The sequence below is a fragment of the Mustela nigripes genome, chromosome 7 (assembly GCF_022355385.1).
Source record: "Mustela nigripes isolate SB6536 chromosome 7, MUSNIG.SB6536, whole genome shotgun sequence".
Taxonomy (NCBI): Eukaryota; Metazoa; Chordata; class Mammalia; order Carnivora; family Mustelidae; genus Mustela; species Mustela nigripes.
Window position 1 is genome coordinate 102,683,696 of NC_081563.1, and position 19,395 is coordinate 102,703,090.

At 45.0% G+C, this 19,395-nt stretch overlaps 1 pseudogene; it reads left to right on the forward strand.

Annotated features, from left to right (window-relative positions):
* Window positions 1–13,192: 13,192 nt before the first annotated feature.
* On the forward strand, window positions 13,193–19,161 carry LOC132022405 (endogenous retrovirus group V member 2 Env polyprotein-like; annotated as a pseudogene).
* The last annotated feature ends 234 nt before the right edge of the window (window positions 19,162–19,395 follow it).

Here is a 19,395-nt window from a genome sequence, read left to right on the forward strand (position 1 = left end):
CTCCAGCCAATGACATAGCCTGTGATTAGGCTAAAGGAAAACCTAGCTTTTCACCACCAACCTTGTTGGATTCCAGGATGAGTTTTCTGGCCTCACTTTGATGATTAGGCCCCTGTGCACAGCCCGTTGAAAGGACTAATTACCATTTCTGTTTCTGGTAACTGCCAGCAATACAGTCAACGGATACATCCCACCCAGAGTCTTCAGTGCTCCTGGGAAGTCATGGCCATGTCAGTGTTTACAACGACTCATCCTGCAACAAAACAACAGGAGAGATTACCTACAGGCAGCACACTCTGGACAAACAACTGACCAGCAATGTCTCAGCAACAGTGAAGATCATCAGTTTACATCCTGAAACTTGACAGTCTGGCTTTGGCTGAAAGAGATACTGAGAAAGAGAGACACAGCCCCTGACATTTGGGAACTGGCCTGGCACCATCTGTTAGGCTCAGTGCTGCCAGGAACAGATGTGGCCCTCACAGCTAGGACATAACACTCTCCTGTTCAGTAGAAACAATTTCACACAACAGCAACATTAGAAAAGGCCATGTTGCAACTCTGATGGGTCAAGGCAAAGAGAAAACCACTCTTTAGTCACATCTGAATGCAGTCTGAAACATGGACATAGTCCAAACCACAAAACTGAGCAAACACCCTTCCAAATTGTATATAAAATTTTTCAAGCTACTCAGTCATAGATTTGACTCTACCTCCTGCCAGCATCCATTGCAGAGCAAAGACCTGATTCCACAAACCTGTCCCTAAAGCACCCAACTCGGGCCCAAATCCTATTGTGTTGCCTTCACCATGCTCTAACTCAGGACTCCACATTTCCTCTTGGTGTTGTCCTTCATTTCGATGAGAAATAAATTCAGCTTATTCAATCACAAGTCTGTTCCTGATGGTCTTTGGCTGGAGGACAGGGTAGAATGAAGAACCCTGCTGAGGGTATGTCCTTGGGTACCTGGCTAGACACACTTCCAAGGACTGGTTTCCAAAAAATTGAAACTATTACCAAAGAGGATGACCCCAGGTCACAAGTTCAAGTTGTAACCTCCCACTGATTGAACTGCTTATTTTATTACCCTTTGTGGTGTAAATAGTTAACATGAACTATTTAGAATATCATGATTGTGTCATTCTGTTAAAAATATTTTTATTTATAAAATCTTCATGTGATTCTGATGCAGAGATCAGGATGGAAATCCTTTAACTGTGCCAGTGGGACTCAGGGGAAGGTCTGGGTTTCATTATAACTTTGCAGTAGGAAGTTCTTGTAAAATCTTTACTCACTATCTCCTTGGGCCCTAGAATAGTGCTTTAAGGTCTAGGAGCACCCCTGAGGCTCAGAGAAATCATCTGCTCAAAATCAGAGTAGTTAGTAAATCATAGTAAAAATAAATAGAACTAACATATACTGAGAACTCCCTGTGCTATGCACCGTTCTGAATCCTTTGTGACTTTAACCTCACAACCCCAAAGCAGGTACTATTATTAGCGTTGGTGGCTAAGGGGGAGACTGAGCTACACAGATACTCAGAAAACCTGACCCCGGTCTCTGAGCTAGGAGGGGAGTATGGAGCTGGGCACTGGGGCATTTTGGTCCAAGACCCCTGCTCCTACACACCATGATCTGGGGCCCAGCACGAACCTGGCCCAAACCCTGTACTTCCACGTAAGCTCTTCTTTTCATTCAGCTCCTCTTCTTGAATTCCCCTCTTGGGAAGAGACAGGACAAGGTGAGGGCAATGAGGGGCACAGAAAATTGTACCATCCAGCCCTGGCAGGGGTGCCTTCAAAATGGGACATTTCTCCTTGATGCCCAGTTCTCTTTTGCACAAACCTATGGGATAAGAGCAAAGTTGAAGCCAGGGGTGGCTCACATGCCTGACTTGTTCCTGGTGGAGCCTGAAATTCCTCTGAATATAACAGAGTTTCTCCCGGACTTACCTACCTGGTCCCAGGGGGAGACATATGGCTCCCGGTCGAGCTTTATGCAATTAATATCCTTCTCCACCCATGAAAGTTGCAATGGGGTTGGTTCCCAGAGTGTGTCCGCAGGAAGCCTGGTTCTCTGTGGCTTTTACTGTTTCCAAGACCCTGGGCCCTGAGCAGGGGCTAGACCAAGACAAGGGAATACTGACTATACATATGCCATCAGCATCCCCAGAGAAACTAGTGTTTCTCCACCAAAAAAAAAAAAAAGCCTTTTAGGAGAAAAATCATGACACATGTAACCAAAATCCAATCTCCATTCCTGGTTTTCCTTCCCCAGAATTGACCTTGATCTTGAAGGCAGAGCAAACCATGACTTGGTATTTGAATACTCTTATTACACACCCCTGTCGGGGAACAATACCTCAAGTTGTCTCCCATTTTATAGGCCTACACATCAATGGCCTCAGAGTTTATGTCCCTTCCAGGTCCACTTCCTCAGGAATTCCTACCTTTGTCTGGGTAGTTTGTCCCCACCGGTCAGCTATAGGAAAGGGAACACCTACATCTGTTTGCCGATAGTGGTGCCCAATATTTACACAAGCAGAGAAGATCAGTGGGTTGGAAATTATGGGTTATCATGACTCTGTATCTTAAGGGCACATACAGAGACCAACAAACAGAAGGCCGGGCCCACCTGTTCCCAAGGAGGGGCGGCAGCCCAGGCTGATTCTGTGCAAGGCTGCACCTTCTGGAACAGGCTGCATTTCTCCAAAGCAAACAGACCCAGAGAGCAGAGGTGTTTTCTCAAGATCTCAGACAGTCTGAGCAGAACAAATCCCAGGTCCCCAGCTCCTGACACCTGACCCAGTGCTCTCTGGGGCCTCTTGATGTCAGGATCCAGGCGGGTCACAGCAGTGTGTATCTTTTCCCCCTTCCTCCAGCAAAGGGCAGCAGTTTCTATATAAACTGTCATGGTTGATGATTTCCTGACTCTGCTTCAGGGAAGCTCCAGCAGACTGCAGACCTTGGGCAGCAACTTACCCGGCTCCTGGGAGATAGGTCTGTGTCCTGACTTCAGATTCATCACCCCAGGCTCTAGAATTCAGCCCAGGAATACGAGTCCTCTGCTTAAGAATGGTAAACCCTCCCCAGACCTAGGGAATGAGTCTAAACAATCGAAACCAATCAGTGGGTCCCCATTCTTCTTGCTAATGAACATTTCTGGGACACCATGCAGGGACCCTCACACCTATATCTGCTGGAAGGTGTCTGGAAGAGGTTTCTTTTTCTTCCTCCCTCCCTCCCTCTCTTTCTTTCTTTCTTTCTTTCAGATTTTATTTATTTATTTGACAGAGAGAGATCACAAGTAGGCAGAGAGAGAGGGGGAAGCAGGCTCCTTGCTGAGCAGAAAGCCTGATGCGGGGCTCGATCCCAGGACCCTGAGATCATGACCCAAGCCAAAGGCAGAGGCTTAACCCACTAAGACACCTAGGTGCCCCTGAAAGAGGTTTCTGGTGGGAGATGGTGGGGGGGGGGTGCTCACAGAAATCAACAAAGAAAGAAAGAAAACCCCCCTTTCCCCCTCTTCCCTGTTGTGTGGCAAGGAAGTGGTTCTTGGAGCTAGTGCAGGCCTCTCACACCCATGAGGGAAGGTTCTGCTGACACCCTGGGGGGGGGGGGGGGGGCAGGCTGTATATCAGAAAGCATTTTCGTCCATGAAGGCACTGAGCTGCCAAGCCATTCCAGAGTTGCCTTCATACACTGGTGGAAGAAAGTAAGGGGTGTCCCCTCTGAAATCAGGGACCCTGGTTTCCTGTCTTTACTCAAGAAGCACCAGTGGATTCTCTGGGCAAAGGGTCAGTGTCCTCCCAGGCCTGGTGGCCGCGATGCAAAACAAAAGTGGCTACTCTGGAGGCTGGATGCTGCTCTTAGCAGAGGCCCTTCTGAAATTGCTAGAACTCAAGGCAATCAGTTGTGATTTGTTAGCGTCCGCAAGCCAAAGAGCACTTGTGCATAAAGCTCGGAGACCATAAAGAAAACAAGAGGAGGGGAAGAGATAAAGACAGTGAGTGGCATGTGGCCTGGAAAAGTACGGAAATGAAAATACAGACATGACCAAGCTTAGGCTGACCTCTTGTGGCTGAGACAGAAAAAGGCGTTCCACTAAGAAAAATGGTGCAGTTGGGCCAACTGCAGGGATGGGGGGTGTCGAGGGCCACGGCCTGGAGTCGGAGAACAGGAAACTTAAGCCTCTCATTCCACCTTCATTTTTACTCATCCCCTTTATTATTATATGTCACATTTCTTCAGTAGTCTTTTTCAGATAGCTATAAGAAAGTAATATTTAACTTTAGTGACATTGATGAACTTATTTCTGGCTAATAATAAATTATTATTATGGCTATTTATGCTTTTGCTAATAAGCCATTCTCCTAGTGCCATTAGATGAGCCCTTTCTTTAGATGGTGAGCATAACACAGGAGACTCGAGTGATGTGTACAGCTAGTCGACCCGATGCTAAGAAAATGTGCCTTGTACATTTCCTTCTTCATGAGCAGGCCAGCAGGGAAGACCTGTTCCCATTTTACTTAGAGGGAACCTAGTAGCAATGCCTGAAGTCACATTGCCAGCGGGCGCTAGATGAGGCCTTGCATACGGGTCCCTCAGACCCCAGGGTCCAGAGGTGGAGCTCATGGTCATCACTTCCTTCCAGACAAGCAAGATCTGCACGTTGCCTCATTTAATCTTTAAAGCACTGTGTAAGGTACTTAATATCATGCTCACTTTATAAGTGAGGAAGCAAAACTGAGGGTCATGGACGTTGGCTCTGTGGGAATCTGAGCCTTGGCCTATTTCTAAAACCCATCCCTGTCATTTGTCTCCACTTTTGGAGATTATCCACCGTCTTGCCATCTTTCCCCCCCACTTCCCTCCCTTTCTTGTATACGCCTCCCTTATATCCCGGGCTCCCGAGAAATTGTCATTGGCATTTGTTGCTGTGGTTCTCCTTGAAATATTAGTTGATAAAGAGCTATCATTTTTTTCCCCAGGGACATTTGCATTATAATAGATAAGGAGCTTTGAACACAGAAAGCTTGTGGGATTGAAAGGAAACATGTCAGACTGTAAAAAATATATGAGCCCGGGACATTTGGGGAGCAGGTAAACAGAAATCTCCTTTAAATAACCCCACAAAGACGACACTGTCCTCTGCAGCCTGGGGTTCCTAGACATCAGATTACATATCTGGTGTAATTGAAAATCCAACTGGAGGCAAGCTGTTGTTTACTCAGCGCCCTGGACAGATTTAGTACTAGACCAATGCACATGCCACCTGAGAAGAGCAGGAGGCAGCTCCTAAACCAAACAGAGAGGTCCCCCCCCGTCATTTTGAAAACATTGCTATATTTGTTATAGTGCTATAATTTCCAAAATACAAGGGGCCAGAACCTTTTAATTCCAATTGATTCACAGTTTTCATTTTTCCTAAAATATACTTGAATAACAGCAGACTGGTTTAAGATATTGTCCTCAGCAGAGAAGCCACTCATAGGGCATTTACTAAGGTCAGGACAGTTCTGCCCTTGACTCCAATGTGATGGCTCTTTTCCCCACATCAAGCAGTCCTCTGATACCAACTGGGTGTCCTACGATTCAACTCAGCTCTGTCACTGTCTACCTGGAGATGACAACAGATTCCACAGGTGAAGGGCTGAGTCCCACAAGACTGCTCTTCACTTCAGACATGAGTCACAAGTCCAAGCTCTCACCTGTACTTCTGGCCAACTGGCTAGACATCAAAGGTTTCCAGGAACCCTGCCTTGCATTCCATTCATTTGCTGGAGTGCTCCCAGGACTCAGGAAACTTACTTACTACACACTACCTGTTACAAAGGTATTAAAGGGCACAATTTCATAGCCAGAGGATGGGATACATAGGGCAAGGTATGGGGATAGGGGTAGGGACCTTCTTTAACTACTCTCCCCAAATCTCCCGGCGTTCATGAACTGGGAAGGAAGCTCTCAGAACCTCAACCTTTTGAGTTTTTCTAGAGGTTTCATTACATAGGCATGATGGATTACATCATTGGCCATTAGCAATTGAACTTGATCTCCAGCCCCTCTCATCTCCCTGGAAATCAGGGGGTGGGACTGAAAGTTCCGATTCTCTCATCACAAGACTATTCTGTGGCAACTAGCCCCATCCTCAGGTGCTTTCCAGAAGTTGCTGCATTGACATAAACTCAGATGTGGTTGAAAGAGGCTTGTCATGAATAGTAAGACACCTTTATCATTCAGGAAATTCTAAAGGTTTTAGAAGAGTTGTGCCAAAAACAACGGGGAGGAAGACTAAATACATATTTATTACAAATCAGAATATCACAGTCAGGCAACCAGACCCCATGTTAAGCATTGTTTCTAGATTATTTGATTAAATCCCCACAGAACACCTATGAGGTATATGGATATCTCCATTTTACAGATGAAATATCTGACTACCAGAGGGATTAGGTGGCCTGTATGGGCTGTAGGATTGGAGCTGGCATCTGAGTTTAGACATAGTCATAGTATTTACCTCATTTTTTGGGTAGTAAAATGAAATATCAACTCTGATATTTTAGAAGTTATCCTTTTCCCTCTGTGGTAGTTGGTAATGATGGGAGGAAAAAAATTCTTCCTCTACCCTTCAAGGTCTTCCAGCTAGATTAAGAATTAAACTGCACCAACTTGCATTCCCACCAACAGTGTAAGAGAGTTCCCCTTTTCAGAGGAGGGATATTTAAAGAGAAAAAAATAATATTCATCCCTTGAATGAAATCCGGGGTATCCTCACCCTTTCCACAAGGCAAGAATCTTAAAAATTCACTAATGATTTTTGATGAGGAATAGAAGCAGAAAAATGTTCACCTTTAGCCTAGAAGGCAGCCCTATAGCCTGCACCGTTCCAATAAGAATAAAAAAATGTGCTGGCTGCTACATCCTTACAGGGTCTCATGACTGCCTGTACATCTCACTGGTAGTTAATACTGAGCTGAATGATAAGCACCAGAGAAATCTTGCAGAAGTCGTTTTACAAGTCGAAATTCGAAGAAAACATTTATGATCTAATGTTCCCTGCACATTCCCCCCTCCTTGAGTACTAAACGTATAACCACCAGCTTGACACAACAGAAGTGCAGCTGTTTTGGCCCATGGGCCCTGTCTTTGTGCTATAATAAAAGCGACTTTTTGCACCAAAAACAACTCAAGAATTCTTTCCTGACCGTTCGCTGAGGGCCCCACATCAGTTTGTATGTATTTCTGTATTTATAGTATGTTTTGAGAAAAGATTACTTAAAAAAAACCTAAATTGGAAGGGGAGGTGAACCATGAGAGACTATGGACTCTGAAAAACAATCTGAGGGGTTTGAAGGTTGGGGGAACCAGGTGGTGGGTATCAGAGAGGGCACGGATTGCATGGAGCACTGGGTGTGGTGCAAAAACAAGGAATACTGTTATGCTGAAAACAAACAAACAAACAAACAAACAAACAAACCTATACTAGTCCTCTACACTCTACCCCACAAAATGAAATACTACACACACATACACCCAGCAGCTTATGAAAAACAGGAAGCCAATCCCAAAGAAACAAAACGCCTCATTATTTCTGCACATTTGTGAATAGTGTGAGCAAAAGTGTGAAAACTTTTGCTCAAGAAAACAAAAATCAGTGGGCCTGAGAAACTCCCAAAACATGATGGTAGGGACACTGTAAGGAGAAACTCGAGATGCTTGGATGTTTTCTTTTAGAGCAGTGTTAGTTCCAGTTTTCCGGATTAAGTTTCAGTCTACAGCAGTTTAAGAACAGATTTGGCATCATTTTATCTGCATATATGGACTTACTTGTTGAAAGAGATTTCATATATTTTTGTAGTTATTATTGTATATTTTTAGAAATATCACATCATATTCTTGGAGACTTTTTTTTAAAAAAGATTTTGTTTATTTATTTATTTATTTATTTATTTGAGAGAGAGAAAGAGAGAATGGGGAAAGAGGCAGAGGGGGAGGAAGATGGAGAGAGAAGTTGAAACAAACTCCCAGCTGAACATGAAGCCCAACTCAAGGCTGAGTCCAACTTGAGGCTGAACAAACCCTGAGATTACCATCTGGGCTGAAATCAAGAGTCAGATGCTTAACCCAGTGAAACACCCAGGCACCCCTGTTCTTGGAGGTCTTAAGTCAGCTTTAACTAGAATATTCCCTGATTCTATTCTGAACCCTCCTGACATACGCTAAAATTCAGCAAGGTGTAGTGGAAGAACTTGTAATTAGAGCAACTGTGTTATAGTCTGCCCCCACTTAGTGCTGAAAGGACCTTAGATAAATTGCATGACTTCTCAGGCTGCACCGTGTAATTCTGAGTCTAACTATCTGAAGTTAGGTCAGTTTCACAGGTTAAGGGCAAACTCCTCTGCAAGACGGCCCTCACTTCAGATACCAGCCCATAGTTTGGGGGTTCCCAGGCCGCCTGCACTTCTGACCCACTGGCTACAAATTCAGGAATTCCTATTGTGCCCTGAGGCTTGAAAATTTGCTAGAATATCTCACAGATTCAAGAAATTAAAATTGTGAGCTTTTAAATAAAGAATACAAATGAAGAGAGGCACAAGCTGATGTCTGGAAGGGTCCCAAAGTGAAATTTGCGTGTCCTTGGGACATGTTCCCTTCCTGGCCCATTAATGTGTGATCAACAACTAGGGAAGCTCACTTGAGATTTGGGTGTCCAGATATTTTATTGTGATTTCATTATGTAAGTATGACTGATTAGCATTGGCCACATGATTGCATTCAATGGCCATACCCTCTTCCCTCCCAAGAGGCTGGGTTAATATCATATTACCCTCCAATACCATGGCTGGTCTTTCCAGCATGGGCTGTCCCCATCCTGAAACTAGGGGTCCACCAGAGTCACTTCATAAGCATAAACTCAAGTATGGCCCAAGGTGACCCACCATGAGGAACAAAGACATTCTTGCTACTCAAGAGTTTCCAAGGTTTAGAGTTTCCTTCCTAGGAACCAAGAACAGTCTATTGTATAACAGGCTGTTTGCTCACAGAGTGTTGATGTGAGGATTCTATGAAATGAGGAACTGTAGAACACAGGACAGCTTTTCACAATTCTAGATCTATCTCTAGAAATGAAAAAGAGAAGATGCAGGAGTTTCATTTATGTTTGGGCATCTTGCTGGAATGCCAAAAGGAACTGAGTTGGCAACATAAAATTGGAATGTTCCCTGACTACTGAAGCTTGTAGGCACCAAGGGCAGGCCACCCCAAAATGGTCCACTTGAGCATATAGACTATTGTTGAGGTGAAGGCAATCAAGACCCTGCAGGCACAAGAGAAACTTTTACCCCCTTAGCTACATAGAGTAATCTAAATTAAGGGTCTTTCCTAGGTAATGGTTATTGCCAGAGATACATTTTTTCTAAATGACCTATCTGTATGGTAGGTGAATATCTACTTAGCAAACATCTGGTCTTTTTTTTCCTCCCATGAATTGCATTCCTTCCCATTGAAGTCCCAGACCCCTACCCCCTTGTCCTTAGATCAGTTTGACATATATGTCTCATTTTGCGTGTCTTTGAATTTCATGTCTACGTGTATTCTCATAGGTACAAAATTAAGTTTGATTTTCTCTTATTAATCTATGTCACAGCAATTTGATTCTTAGTCCAGTTAGAGAGACATGGAAGGGGGCGGGAAATTCTTCCTCTCCTACAAGCTCCATAGCCTGCCTTTGAAGGAGAGGGTCTATGCCGTTCTCAGTCAGGTGCAACTGTGGGATGGAAGGTGAGATAATCCTTTCCTTATACTCAGCAAGGTTGAGTTCCCATGAGACTGGAAGCGAGGAGGGTCAGTGCCACCCTTACTCTTGCCTGAATAGTCACAATGCATAGATCCCGCTTTTACATGCTAATCCCTGGACTTCCCTGTCTGAGGATGTTCTCTGTCCACCGAAGCCTGTTTTGCTCACTGGAGATGCCTAGAATTCATGAGAAAGAGAAAGGACTGGACTCAGATCCTCTCAACCTTAACTGCGAAATCTAGAGTTCTTTGAGAGCTATGCCCCTAGACTAGGAGGTCATCCAGGAAGCTAAACCTCTATGCCTTTGACTAGTATATCCTGCAGGAAGCCAGAGAGAGTGTGCTCACTCAAGGGAGGAACTAGACTATAAAGGCTGTTGAAGACAAGACCAAACAAGCCTGTGACCAGTGCTGAACTGTCACCAAATTTCCTCCTCATTATAATACTAAAAACTTTGCTCAGGGGTGGAGTTGTTTTTGTTTGTTTGTTTTGTTTTTTAAAGATATTTATTTATTTATTTATTTGACAGAGAGAGAAATCACAAATAGGCAGAAATAGGCAAAGAGGCAGGCAGATAGAGAGAGAGAAGCAGGCTCCCTGCTGAGCAGAGAACTCGATGCAGGCAGGGCTCGATCCCAGGACCCTGAGACCATGACCTAAGCCGAAGGTGGAGGCTTAACCCATTTAGCCACCCAGGTGTCCTAGGGGTGGAGATTTAACATGCTAATGAAATACGTGATCCATATAAGAACAAGTTCTGTCCACTGGGTCTGCACACCCAACCTCACGTATCTCCCTGCCCCAACCTGCCGAGATGTCACTCCTTTCCCACTTCACCCCTTCTAAGAATTTTCCCTGGCCTCTGTTACGGGAGCTAGCCAGAAGGACATCGTCCCCTGGTGCTCTTTCCCTTGTGCTCCAGCATAAGCCCTAATAAAAGCCTCTCCTGGAACTCCTGTTTGGCTTCTAGGCAATTTCTACTGTTTTGAGGGCCCAAGAAACCAGGTTAGTTCCACATTTCAGCAACCATGAAGGGGCTCTGGAGAGTCTTTCTCTCCCTATGAGATAGGGTCTGGGACCCTTCAGGGCAGACTGACAGATGAAACCCCATCGCAGCTGGCATGCGGCCACCTGAACATTTGTTCCAGTGTCATGTCCAGGCACATCTGTCTCTGGGGTCCCGGGATTCCCTCTGCTCTCATCCAGCCAATACGTTTCCCTTTTCCCTTCCTTCTCTCCTCCTTCAACCTCCCTCTTCTTTCCCACACTCTTTCCCCTCCTTCCTACCCTCTCTGGGGTGGCCCCAGACCTCTGCATCTTCACTGCTCTCAGCCTATGCCAACCTGCTCCCTTGTGCTCCCTCTGTGCTCCCCATCTGCTTGTTCTGGCCAGTAACTGGCCAGCAGAGATGGGAGGGCTTGCCCACTGCCTGTAATGGCTGTAAGTCTGTGAGTCCCAGGAAACATTCTTTTTTTCTCTTTTCTTCTTCTTTTTGGGTAGAAATGGTTGACTTTCTGGGGCCTGATCACCCCAGAGCAGGTGAACAGATTCGTCTCCCTGCACTGGTTCCTGTTTGGTCTCTCTGCCTGAATAGACACCCTTGATGAAGGCAGGTTGAGTGGTATTTCTTTCTTTCCTTCTCTCTCGCTCTCTTTCCCCCTTTCCTTCTGCCAGCTGTCTCTGCTTTATCCACTTCTGGCCTTCAACCTGGAAACTACACATTTCGGTTTCCTTATGAAACTCCTGGGTTTCTCCATCCTCTGTCCCTTTTGGTGGGGAGGAGAACAGTACAGAGGTCTTTGTCATTTCATTAGCTGGAATTGTCACCTGGTTAGATCTCATTGTTGTCTCCATGAAGGCTGCCTCAATAATATGTGGGCACAGGCTCTTTCTGACCCTAAAATCTGTTTCTTCTCTCTCTATTTGGTTTAGCCACTAATTATTTGTTCCTCATCCCAAAAAAGAGTTGGATTAGGACTGAGCAGGACATGGATTTGGTGTAAGATTGGAGAAATTCAGAGGCCTACTTGTACACACAGTTCAGCACTGCAGGAACCCCTCCTCTCCTACACTTGTTCCTCTCTCCCTTCTCTGTAGCCTCATTCCCATAGTAACTGGGCTAAGAGCTGAAGTCCATTTATAGCCATACTGGGTGCCAGGGGCTCCATGCAGCCCCTGGTTTTTCAACAGCCAGAACACCAGGTTTATCAATAGTTAAGGAAAACGCTCAGGGAATCTCAAAGGACTCCCCCTTGGACTGGGGAGTCTTCTTATCAACTGGGACCAGTTTGAATTAGATGGATTAAAGAAAAAGAAATTAGTTTTCTTTGGTAACATGGCCTAGCACTCAAAGCACTTTGGATGATGGAGAGAAGTGGCCACCAAATGGGTGCCTTAACTTTGACTTTAGCTTAACTTTAGCTACAACTTTGTAAACAGTGTCAAAAGTGGAGAAAGAACCCTTAGGTACGACTTTTATGAAACTGTATCAGGACCCCCACTTGCATGACCTTGCATGTGTCATACCCCATTCCTGCATCCCCAAAGGATTCTGAACCAGATTTACTTACAGACCCTCTTTCCTGCTGCCACTGCATCCTGCCCAAGTCAGAGACACTCCTCAGAGACCAGCTGGCTATCCTCAGCCTCCAACTTCAATACTCCCTAAGCTCCTACCTTACACTAGTCCAGTTCCTAGAGACCCAGAACCCTCTAGACCAGAGTCTTTCTTCCATGGGACTCTGCTCAGGCTCCAAGTTATCTCCCTCATTTGTCTCTATCCCCTCTGGGAGGTTGATAATGGGCAGGGTGGGGGGACTGGGGCTGGGGAATGGCTAGAGTACATCCCTTTCTCTATGGAGATTTAGGGATATGCAAAGAAAGGTTTGGTAGAGTTTCAAAAAAGTTTAGGGATGAGTTTGTCAGACTGGGACTGACCTTTTCACTGACCTGGTCATTTTAGCATTCTGTTGCACCTCTGACAAGAAAGGTCTCATCACAAGGAAGGTTGGAAAAGGTGCAGATGGCTTGATGGTCACCAATTCTCCCCATCAAGTCTGCCAGGTTGGGGGTGACACAGTCCCAGAACAAGACACTCCATGGGACTATACAGATGCCATAGACTGAGCCAGAACACAACGTCACTGCAGCGGCTTATTAGAGGGATGGATAAGATCTGTGAATTGTGATGAGGTTAGAGAGATTACCCAAAGACCTACAGTCTTTCTGAGGTGGGTAACAGAAACATTCAGAAAATATACTAATGGGAGGAGACCTGGAGTCTGCAGGGGAAAGGACATTGATTGCTATGCACTTTTCTTTCTTCTTCTTTTTTTTTTAAATCAATCTGCTCCAGACACTAGGAGAACATTGCCAAAGTTAGAGGCTGGTCTTCAGATGCCACCATCAACCTCAGTAGAGGAGGCCTTCAAGGTCGATAACAGCAGGGGCATGGTAGAGGAGCTGATAGAAATAAGAGATCGGCCAAAAGACACAGTTGCCCTAATTCATCCACCATCTCGAGGTCACCCTCAGAGGTTCCAAAGACAGGACCACCAACAGGAGATCGCTACTCTCCAGGTGTGCTTATTGTTGGAAGGAGGGACATTGGAGAAGAAGGGATGCCAGGAGCACTCCCTGTGGGATGCCCTAGCCACACCTGCTGCTTGCTAATATCTCCATGAGAACACCTGCACCCTACACCCATTGACCAAATGCAGTGCCCGCCTAGCTCCAGCTTCTGCCCAGAGCATCAGTGTTCCTGCAGTGGAGACTCCAGCCACCCTTGCCAGGACAGATAGGAAGACTGAAAATCTTACAGATGCTAGAGCCATCTACTCTGTTATAACCCCCATCAGCCCCTCTACAACTGCAACTTCACCGCAACAGGAATAGATGGGTGGGCTGAGCTAAGGTAATTTACTCCCCCTCTTGCCTGTGAGTCATGTCTGCCACTATTACTCATTCTTTCTTATATGTGCCTGAGTGCCCTGTTCCCCTGCCGGGAAGGATACATTTAAATAAAATTGGAGCCATCCTTTTCCTAAATATAGAATAGAATTCCAATGGAAATGGAACCTATCAGGGACCCCATCTATTGGCACTTCTCAACATTTTGGATCCTAACCTTCTAAATATTCCCAAGGATGTTAGGGGCCAAGTCAACTCTTCCATCTGGGACATAACCTATCCAAGGAAAGACTACAAATATTCCCCTAATAAAAAGAAAGTTAAAACCTAGAGTGGGATTTCCATGAAAAAGACTATATCTCCTAAACCCCGAGGTCTTAAAAAGAATCCACCTGCTATTTGCTAAATTTTTAGGAAATAGACTAATTAAACCATGTTAAATGTTAGGGCCAATTTAATGTTAAAACCTGTTTAACTATTAGGGCCTGCTTAGCCAGAGCAACTCCATATTGCCTAGGTAGCCATAGTGTTGTTTACATCCATGGACTTCATTCTGGGAATAAACACCCCTGTAGTTCCTGGTATGGTTCCGGGTATTGATTCCGGGAGTAAACGCCTTAACAATAGAAGCCATGTACCTTGGGTCTGTTGTTATGCCCTATAAAAGCAGCCTGTGAGATCGGGAGGGGTTCGCTCTCTTCGGAGGCGGCCCTGGCTGGTCAGTCTGACTTCTAATGCTTGGCATAGAACAAAGCTTCACATAACTTTCACTTTCATCCCATTCATCCAGGGTCCCAAATCCATACACCTTACTTACCCAGGTTCCTGGAGACACCCAGTATTTCACTGTGATGGGTCTTTATGATTTTAAAGAGTAGCATCTTCAAGATGCTACATCCCTCTCCACTCTAACTCCCAGTTCTTTCTCTCTCTCTCTCTCCTTCCTTCCTTCCTTCCCCCCTCCCTCCCTCCCTTCCTTCCTCCTTTCTTCCTTCTTCTTTTCTTTTCATTTTATTTCTTTTCTCTTTGAGACAGAGAAAAATAGAGCACAAGTGGGGAGGGCCAGAAGGAGAGAGAGAGAGAATCCCAAACAGGCTGTGTGCTCAGCATGGAGCCCTATATGGGGTTCAATCTCATGACCCTGAGATCATGAACTGAACTGAAATCAAGTGTCAGATGCTCAACTAACTGAGCCACCAGGTGCGTCCCTCTTTGCTTCTGAGTGGAGAAACCCTGATACTCTGGAAGCTACTCAGTATACATGGACTATAGTCCCACAGTGCTCCTGAGTCAGTCCCCAGCTCGTTGGAAATACACTGGCAAAGGAACTAAGAGAATTCAACTTAAAGAATGGAACCCTGTTACAATATATTGATGACTGGCTGATAAGAAGCCAGACAAAGCAAAACTCAGACATTAACCTTAACTTCCTGGAAGAAAGGGTATAGAGTGTCTCCGATGAAGGCTTGATCTCATGGCCACAGGTTCCATATCTGGGTTCTGTTGTATCTGGATTTCTAATGATGACCTAATTAAAGCCCCTGTTGGAGGCTCTAAAGTGGGAGGAAAAGGGGCCCCTACAATGGAGTAGGGAATGTGAGCAAGCCTTTGAGGCTTTAAAAATTAAATTAGGCAGGGCCCCAGCAATGGGACTCCCCATTTCGGACAAACCTTTTACCTTGTGTATTCATGAGACACTGGGAGTTGGAGTTTTAATCCAAAAGCTGGGACCTAACCAGAGACTGGTGGGCTATTTCTCAGAACAGCTAGATTCAGCTGCACAGGACGGCAAGGCTGCCTACAAGTGGTTGCAGACACTACCCTCTTAGCTGTTGAAGCTTCTAAGCTTGCTCTGGGCCAACACCTGGAATGTGTAACTCCCCATCATGTTTAGACAGTATGAAAAATTAAGGGGCACCATTGGCTAATGGGAGGATGGTTAGCTAAATACAAGTCTCTCCTGATGGACACCTCAGGTATTACTCTAAGAATATGTGAAACATTAAACCCAGCTACCTTGCTCCCAGCCACAGAGGAGGAAGGTTTGCAACACTAGTGTGTACAGGCAATAGAGGAAACCTATTCCAGTAGACTTGACCTCCAAGACAAGCCCCTTGGCAACCCAGTGATAGAATGGCTTATTGAGGGGAGCAGTTTTATAGAAAGAGGTGTCTGGAAAGCAGATTATTTAGTAATAAGTCTCAATGAAGTTACAGAAGCAAAATTCCTCCCATCTTAGACCTCAGTTCAAAGTGCTGAGTAAATTGCCCTAATCAGGGCCTTACAACTGGGGAAAGGAAAGAGATTAAATATTCTTACTGACCCAGAGTATGGGTTCCATGTATTACATGTCCAGGCTGCCTTCTGGAAAGAAAGGGGGTTTCTAACAGCTAAAAATTCTCTGATAAAGAATAATGATCTGATTCCGACCCTCTTGGAAGCAACACCACTCCCCACTCTGGTGGCCATGGCCCACTATAAGAATCACCAGCATAACAGGTCCCATGTAAGTCAAGGGAACAACAGGGCTAAATGAGTGCCAAGGCAGTTGTTCATAAAAGCTTGATCAGTCATGGCTCAGTGACTGGGTCCTCCAAGCTCTGCAGTCACTCCCCAATATTCCCTATAGGAAAAGAAAATTGATAAAAAAATGGAGATATAAATAGAAGAGTACTGGATTGTTCATAAAGGATGACAAGGTCCACATTCTTGGGGCCCAAATGTGGAAACTCATGAAGTATTTATATAATACTACCCACTATGGGAGAGAGGCTCTATGGGACTAGGTACAAAAGACCTTTTCAGAAATGGGACTCAGAAAAATGGTATAACAGGTAACTTTCACTTGTGACTCCTGTGGTCCTGAGAATGCATATGCCCATCCAATCCCTCCTTTGTTACTTAATCCAGTCTAACACCAAGGTATATAACTAGGGGAAGTTTGGCAAAAAGATTTCACCCAAAAGCCTCCATGATCAGGGTATAAGTATCTTCTTTATGCTTATTGACACCTTCACAGGATGGGTCAAAGCCTTCTCCACTCCATCTGAGAAGGCATCTGAGGTTTTCAAATCCCTCCTAAAAGAAATAATTATTCATTTTGAACTTCCTGAGTCTCTCCAGAGTGCCAATGGGCCCTTCTTTATAGCCAAGGTCACCCAGAGCCTCTTGACAACTCTGGGAATAACTGTAAACCACATGCCTCCTGGAGTCCCCAGTCTTCAGGAAATGTTGAAAAGATGAATCACACCCCAAAGAAAACCTTAGAGAAACTTTGTCAAGAGATTCATGAGCCTTGGGCCAAATTGCTTCATATTGCACTAGTCCCACTGCACCAAGACTAGCCTAGAATTAGTCCATTGGAAATGACAAGTGAGGAAGGGGAATCCTTCTTCACTGCTGAAATTTTACTACATGGGGAAATAAGCCGAGGCTAGCAGCATATTATTAACTTGGGCCAGATAAAAAAAAAATCTATTTTGGGTTTATATTATTACTACCAGCACCAGCATCCCGAGAGGTAATTTAGAAGAGACTGCTCCACCACAAATTAATCCAGGGGATCTCCTCCTCCTTACAAAGTAGAAAGAGGACTCCCCAGAAGATTTGCTACCCAAGTGGAAAGGCCCCAGCTAGTTATCTTAGCCTTTACAACAGCAGTTAAGCTACAGGTAATTCCTAGCTGAGTATGTCTTTCCAGGCTAAAACCTTTTTCTCCTGGACATCTTCAGCCCAGGAACCAGTTTAATCTTCCAAGCCCGAGGAAGACCTCAGATACTCATTCAAGAAGTGACCCTCATGGGGTGCCTGGGTGGCTCAGTGGGTTAAGCCGCTGCCTTCGGCTCAGGTCATGATCTCAGGGTCCTGGGATCGAGTCCCACGTCAGGCTCTCTGCTCAGCGGGGAGCCTGCTTCCTCCTCTCTCTCTCTCTCTGCCTACTTGTGATCTCTCTGTCAAATAAATAAATTAAAAAAAAAATCTTTAAGAAAAAAAAAAAGAAGTGACCCTCAGTGTCAGATTAGCAATTATGCCTTGGTGGATTGGTTTGTTAAATTTTCTTTTTGTCACCTTTGTTTTACTTTTCCTTCTCTACCAGTACCATTTTGGGTCACCTCCACCCTCTGGGAAAGGTCTGTTCTGCCCCTCCGTCTAAAATACGGAAACCAATGATGATATGGATGAGATAGACTCTTCTCTTGGGCCTTCTCCTGGGAATGAGTTGGGAAGGAAATAACAAAGGGAGGGAAACCTGAAGAGGAAATCCAATTGTCAACTTTTCTGGCAACATGGCCTCAGGAAATAATCTTCCTAATGATTAGATCTATCATTCCCACCCACAAGAAGGGGTTCCTAAGCTCCAGTTTGTACTTATAAATGAAGATACTAATCTCACCTTGACTTTTAAAACCATTAGGAGCACAACACTTTGAATGGTAGAACTCGATGATCATGAAGACTTAAGGTGTATAGGGCTTATAGACTTTTGGAACCAAATCAGTCTCCAGATTTAGTACCCACTTCTCTGCGGAAAACAGGGACAACCCAGACAGATACCTTCCCCTACTGATATGGGAACATCACCCTCTATTTATCCTATGCCATTTTCCTCTTCAAGTTCTTCATGTACCCTCAACCAGACTCACTGGTGTGTGGACTCACCCCTACTCTCCCCAGGCCACCAACCTAACTCCTCTTAAAAGAACTCCTCTTAACGAACTCCCCTGAAAAGAACAGCAACCCCTTCTTAGAGGCTCATCTACCAGACCCCATTTGGCTTAGATAGCCAGGAGAGAATAAAAGAGGACCCAGAACTAGATGGAGAGGCCTTTGGATGGACAGTCTCTGTCTCCTAGATGCAGTAATGCACCTAACTGGGGTCCCTTTTTATAAAGATGGTTTAGTTCCTCTTTACCTTTCCAAACTTGTAGCACCTCCCACCCATCTATTCCCCTGTGGTCCACCATAATATAAACTACCCTATGAAGGGAGCTCGATTCCTCCTTCTCCTGTCTTCTTTGGGCAGATAATGTTCCCTTCCAGGGAAAGTGTACTTTGGGACAATTAGCCCTAAAGGGTTAGGCCCCAGAGAATTAGGCCCCACTATATATAAAGTCATTTCTCAAGCCAGACAAAAGAGAGCACTCTGACTCATCTCAGAAGAAAGCAGAGCAGCCGTAAGACTGGATACCCCCTGAGGGTGTTTCACCTGTCATGAAACAACCTCAAGGAACCATATCCAGGCCTTAAACAAGCTGGTTTCAGATGCTGGTTGATAACTTAGAGGGCCTTTTGGAGTCCCTAGATTCTTTGGTGAATAAACTGTAGTTGACATTAGGTTGGCTCTAGATTATCTTCTGGCTGAACAAGGAATTGTCTGTGCAATTGTCAACCAAACTTGCTGTACATACATGAGCGACACTGAGGAAGTTGTACTGAATATTCAGATTTACAAATAAGTCAAATGGTTGCATGAGTTAATTATACCAATGACCAGATTGTATGGAACTCTATTACAGGCTATAGCCCTAACATTATCTGGTTTTCTTGGACTTTTTGTTGTTACTTTTGGGGTCCTGTCTTCTTAACATCCTGATAAAGTTTTCATCTTCCAGGCTTCAGGAGTTCCAAGTCAAGCTAATGGCAGTACAAGCATTCCATCCTACGCCACAACAGGAGAATCCGAGTGCTTA